This window comes from Grammomys surdaster, unplaced genomic scaffold (genome assembly GCF_004785775.1).
Source record: "Grammomys surdaster isolate TR1022 unplaced genomic scaffold, NIH_TR_1.0 168, whole genome shotgun sequence".
NCBI lineage: Eukaryota > Metazoa > Chordata > Mammalia > Rodentia > Muridae > Grammomys > Grammomys surdaster.
In genome coordinates, this window is record NW_021604616.1 from 1,181,755 (window position 1) to 1,188,033 (window position 6,279).

General features: G+C 43.7%; 1 pseudogene; it reads left to right on the forward strand.

The window, feature by feature from the left end:
* The first annotated feature begins 5,145 nt into the window (after positions 1-5,145).
* LOC114620393 lies at positions 5,146-5,881 on the forward strand (annotated as a pseudogene).
* The last annotated feature ends 398 nt before the right edge of the window (positions 5,882-6,279 follow it).

The following is a 6,279-nucleotide window of genomic DNA, read 5'->3' on the forward strand; positions in this document are numbered from 1 at the left end:
TCTCTCTCTCTCTCTCTCTCTCTCTCTCTCTCTCTCTCTCTCTCTCTCTCACCTCTCTCTCTCTCTCTCTCTTCTTGCAGTTTTTCTTCCCTTCTTTCAGTGTATGTATCTACGGTGCACTCGAGTGTGTGTGCAGGTTCACATGTACACATATGCACAGGCATATGGAGCCTACCTGTTGGTCTTAACTGTCTTCCTCAATTGCTCTCTACCACACACATTACGACAGGGTCTCTCACTTAAACTCAGCACTTGGCATTATGGCTAATCTAGCCAGCTAGTTTGTTCTAGGGTTTCTCTCTCCACTTCCTAGTGCTGGGATTACAGCTTGGCCACCGTATCTGTCTAGCACATATCTGAACTCTGGCCTCAAACTTACACATAAAGCACTTTACCTATTAAGCTGTCTCCTTAGTGTGTGTTCTTTTATGATGGTGTCTTGCTGCATAGCTAAGGATGGCCATCAGCTTATGAGTTTCCTTAGTCAGCCTCCTACGTGCTGAGTTACAGGAATCAATTCTCCTCTCACGTTCACAAACCTACCACGCTGGGTAGAGAAAGAGGAACAGCTTCTGCCTCTGCTCTGATTTCACATTCAAGCATGTGACACTTCAGGGACAGAATGTAAACTATATTTAGAGCCCTGCGGGCGAAGATTATGGAAAATATGCTTCTCATGTGTCAGCCCCTGACACAGAGGGAAACATGTTGGACCAGATGTGGTGTTGAGTGTCAACAATTGATGTATTCTTCATTATCAGAAATCAGATTGTTCCCTGATTTACTGAAAATATAGGTAAATTTCTGAGAGTATACACAGTCCAGTTTGGGTTTGTTCCTTAACTGTAAGGGATACAGGCTGCAGAAGTGGAGCTTTTCCCTTGGCTCACATCTGGAATAGCTTAACTCATAGGTGTCCTGGACATTTATCAAGTCGGCAGGCCCTGAAGGTTACTGGAATATTATATTCTATCCTCTATGACATATTTTCAGAAACACAAAGAGTATTTATACATTCCTATCACGTGCTCTAATCGCCATTATGTCTCCAATACAGTGGGGCAGTATGACATCCTGTGGGACAGAAAGACTCTGGAAGTCCCTATAGGGTATTTCCAAGACAGAAATCTGGAGAATTAGCCAGCATTGACACAGGAGCATTGTGTGAAGTTTATTCTTTTGTAGGAAGTAAGAAATTCCTGGTGGTTTTGATTTATTAGTAGCATACACTGGTCAGAAAGCTAGATCCTACAGGTTGACCATTTTGTAAATAAATAGGACTTATGGAAGCACAGCCATGCGATCCATCTACATATGATATGACTGTTTTCACGCCACAAGAGCAGATGGGGCTGGGCAGGGGACATAGCTTCATAGGAAAGAATGCTTGCTGCTCAGGCAGAAAGACCAGAACTCATATCCCCAGGACCCACATCAAAAATCAAGGATGGTCATGGATATCAGTATAACCTCAGTGCTACGGGATCAAGGGATCAGTGCACATTCCTGGCTGCCAGCCTGGGTCCAGGTTCACAATAAGACCGACACTGACAGAGCAGGACACCTTGACAACCTCCTCTAGCTTCTACATCATACACACACACACACACACACACACACACAGAGCGAAGAGAGAGGGGGAGGGAAAGGAGAGGGAGAAGATAGGGAAGGTGGAGGGTGGAGAGAGGGAGGGAGGGAGGGAGAGGGGAGAGAGAGAGAGAGAGAGAGAGAGAGAGAGAGAGAGAGAGAGCTTTATCACTGCCCACATCAGAGCATAAAGGATTAAACCATAGAGCTCTGTGAAGAGTTCACCTGTGATGTCCTGAGCCAGCCAACTACAGGAAACCATAAAGCATCAATGGATAGTTTTTACTATTAAATAGTAAACTTATCTTTGGGGAGCGACTTGAGGATAATTCTGCTTCACATTAGCTACATGAGGCTTCCCTCCCTTATGGGTGCGTTATTCATTAAGATGTGGTCTCTGTAAGAGTGGCCCTTCCCTTTACCATTGCATAAGCTCCTCGTGAGAAAGTGTGTCATCTCTGACATGGACACGCTTTAAGTGCATCATTAAGCTCTATTTGAATGTGAATCGAGAACAAATTCATTCTTCCTTGGCGTCTGTCTGAAGTCACACTCGGCCACATCCACCAGAGTCAGTCAGTCCCTCACTGAGTTACCTGATAAGCACATGTTACACACATACGATGATGCAGTCTTGTGATGAAGTAGAGTAACTTCGTAAAGACACAAAAATCTATCACAGACTTTGTGGCCTAGTGTAAAAGCACTATCAGTGATTTATGTAAAATTTCAGTGCTAAATTCTCACAGGCCCAGACTGGCTTTAAACTCCTTAGCTTAAGTCCAAGGGATGCCGTTGGACTCCTGATCTTCCTGTGTCCACCTCCCCAGGGTTGAGATTACAGGCATTCATCGTTACCTCAATGTGATGCTGAAAGTTTGACACCGGACTTCTACCTGCGAGGCAGTCACTCTACCAATCGAGCTGTAGCCCCAACATAGAAATTATTTATTCATTTATTTTGGTTTTTCGAGACAGGGTTTCTCTGTGTAGCCCTGGCTATCCTGGAACTCACTCTGTAGACCAGGCTGGCCTCGAACTCAGAAATCAGCCTGCCCTCTGCCTCCCAAGTGCTGGGATTAAAGGCGTGCGCCACCACCACCCAGCTTAGAAATTATTTTCATTGGGAAGTAGTTTAAAATTTCTGGGTACTTAAGGCTAGATAATATACAAGTATCCTGCTGTCAGCTAGTACAGGGGTCAGAAAAGGGCTACTTGTGACTGTTGTAGGACTTGAAGGGCCATGAGTCTTTGTGGCACTTTTAATAAATTGTTTTCTTGAAACAGGGTTTCATACAATCTATGCTGACCTGGAATTCACAATGCAACCGTGAATAACCTTGAATTGCTGATCCCCCTGCCTCCACTTCCAGAATGCTGAGATTACATATATTTGCCAGTGTTCAGGCATGGATTTATTTTTTTAACATTGAAGGGGTTGATTTTAAGATTTATTTATTTTATTTTATGTGTATGAGTATTTTGCCTACATTTGTGTATATGCACCACATACATGCCTGTTGCATCTCTTAGAACTGGGGTTATGGATGTCTAGATTGGGCTTGAACTCATGACAATCCTCCTGCCTGAGTCACCCCAGTGCTGAGATTACAGGTATGAGCCACACAGTTTATATAAGCATGATCCACTTAAATCATTGGCTATTGATGACTGAATTCAATTTCCAGCCCCCTCTCTACCCCAGAGCTCCAGCGTGGATCAAAAAGTTATAAGAACTCTGATCATATGATTCATTCCTCTGGACATCAGCCCCATCCTGAAATGATCCTAGGACTCAGTAAATATTACCAATTGTCTGGAGACTTGAGGGTTCTGGAAGCTCTGTGAAAGACAAAGATTCTCTCTCTCTCTCTCTCTCTCTCTCTCTCTCTTTCCCTTCCTCCTTCCCTCCCTCCTTCCCCCTCTCTCTTTTCCTCTCTCTCTCTCCCTAATTCTTTCTGTCTCCTCCTTTCTTTCATGGAGTCATCATACCCCATTCTGACCTCCAACGTAGTGTGGGATGGGTGGTTTTTCTGCTTGACTCTGTCTCCCAACTGGATGTGCCACCACACCCAGCTTTATGTGGCCTGTTCTTGGTGTGTGCAGGAAAGAAAGAGAGTTCTTTAACATCTCTTTTTAAAAGGCAATAATCTCATTGAACTATGGTTTACCTTCACAATCCCATCTAACACACTACCTTCTGTTATTCGTCAGTTTTCTGCCATTACAACAAAATACGTGAGGTGTCAGCTTATAAGAAGAAAAGGTTACCTTGGCTTCCAGTTTTGGAGTTTCCATCCATATTGGCCTCATTGCTTTGGGCCTGTGTTAAGGCAAATACATCATGCTAAATGTGTGGTGAAAAATATCCCACTCATGTCTGGGATTGTAAGAGAAGAGGAGGGGGGGCACAGTCTTCAAGAGAGGCTTCCAATGCCTCAGAGCGCCTATTCTTCTGCTTTCACTCCTCAGCTAGGGATCAAAGCCAGGGCCTATCCCTAGCCCCGACACCTCACCTGTTAGAGGGCCCAGAACTTCTTAACACACAGACCTTTGGGAATCCTCCAAACTCTCACCTTCTTAAGGTCCATCTCTAAATGCTAAGATTTTCAATATGGTGGTCATGGGGGTGGAGTGTGACAAATACTCCATAGCGTAGGATTAGGTATTCAACTTTTCCTCTGGATTCATTCCATTGGGGGGGTTTGTTCATTGTTTTATTTTTTGTTTTGCTGATGGTTGTTTTCTTTTGTTTTGTTTTTAATTTTGTTTTTAAGCTACAGGATGCAATTTAAGGTTTGCATATATCTATGAGTCACGTGCATGCAGTTTAGTCAGAAGCCAGAAGAGGAAGGCCTGCAGGAACTGGAGTTACAGAGGCTAGGAATTAAACCTGAGGTCTTTGCACTTAACCAGTGAGCCATCTCTCCGGCCCCTGTGGTCTTGAACTCCTGATCCTCCTGCCTCCACCTGTCAAGTATCGCGATTATAAGTGTGCACCACTGCACATAACTTACTTGCTCGCTTTCATTAGCATAACTCTCCTGGCCTCTGACACCATTGTGCATATTTTAGTACACTGATCCACGTCTCATATTGGTAGCCATAGTTCATAAAGTTAATCTCTCTATGACAACTTCAGGAGATCAGAGTTATCCATAGATTAACAACAATAAAATCACATGTATAATAGGACCTCGAAAATACTCCTCACCCACACTGGGTTCTCTGAAGGTACCAATGGGTGTTAAGCTACTTTTGATGGTTAATCTGAATCAGGGGTTCCCAATCCAGGCTACACAACAGGATCAACCATGGAGGTTTTGGGAAAAAAAAAGTCTGGCCCCACGTCCAAAGGCTGATTGAAATGTAGTGCTTTTATTTTGTTTTTGTTTTGTCTTGTTTTCTTCTGTGCCAGAGATGAAACTCTGGGACCCGAGATGCTGTCACCGCCACCAACGCAGCTGTGCCAGAGCCGCGAGGAGACCGGCCGCCTGACTTTCCTCCACCCTCGCTGGCCGCCGCGTCCTCGGATTTGTTCCAACAGTCTGTTAAAACATGGTGGATTACTATGAAGTGCTGGGCGTGTAGAGACATGCCTCACCTGAGGACGTTAAAAAGGCGTATCGAAAACAAGCACTTAAATGGCGCCCGGACAAAAATCCTGAGAATAAAGAAGAAGCAGAACGGAAATTCAAACAAGTAGCTGAGGCCTATGAAGTGTTATTGGATGCTAAAAAGCGGGACATCTATGACAAATACGGCAAAGAACGATTAAATGGTGGTGGTGGAGGAGGAGGAGGTGGAAGTCATTTTGACAGTCCATTTGAGTTTGGCTTCACATTCCGGAACCCAGATGATGTCTTCAGGGAATTTTTTGGTGGAAGGGACCCATTTTCATTTGACTTCTTTGAAGACCCATTTGATGACTTTTTTGGAAACCGAAGAGGTTCCCGAGGAAGTCGAAGCCGAGGTGCCGGCTCCTTCTTCTCTGCCTTCAGTGGATTTCCTTCCTTTGGAAGTGGATTTCCTGTCTTTGATACAGGCTTTACTCCATTCGGGTCACTAGGTCACGGGGGTCTCACTTCATTCTCTTCAGCGTCATTTGGCGGCAGTGGAATGGGCAACTTCAAATCAATATCAACGTCAACTAAGATAGTTAATGGCAAAAAAAATCACTACAAAGGGAATTGTGGAGAATGGTCAAGAAAGAGTAGAATCTGAAGAAGATGGACAGTTAAAGTCCTTGAGGATAAATGGTGAGGAGCACCTGCTATGCTTGGATAACAAGTAATTCAACGCTCGCGTTTAACAGAAATGCTAAACCATAGCTAAACCATTTGAGGAATAACCATTTGAGGAACTTTTTTTTTTTTTGAAGATTTCAAACGAACTCGACTTTCTGTATAACTATACCTAATCTAAAGTATTTATAAAATAGCTCATCGGTGCCCCCATTTGTCAGATTTTTGAGTTTGTTGTTGGGACCACAGAATATAGGACCTTTCTTCCTTTTTTTCTTTTTTCTTTTTTTTTTTGTCTTTAAAATTGTTGTAATCTCTGTATGCACTTTGCTTTAAATGAAACATAAGCTGAGGTGAGCCCTGTGACTGAGTAGTGCTAGGACGAGATTGTTTTTAACACCAGCATGGAGCTGCTTCTCATTGTGCTGAATTGTGAGTGAGTAGTGTC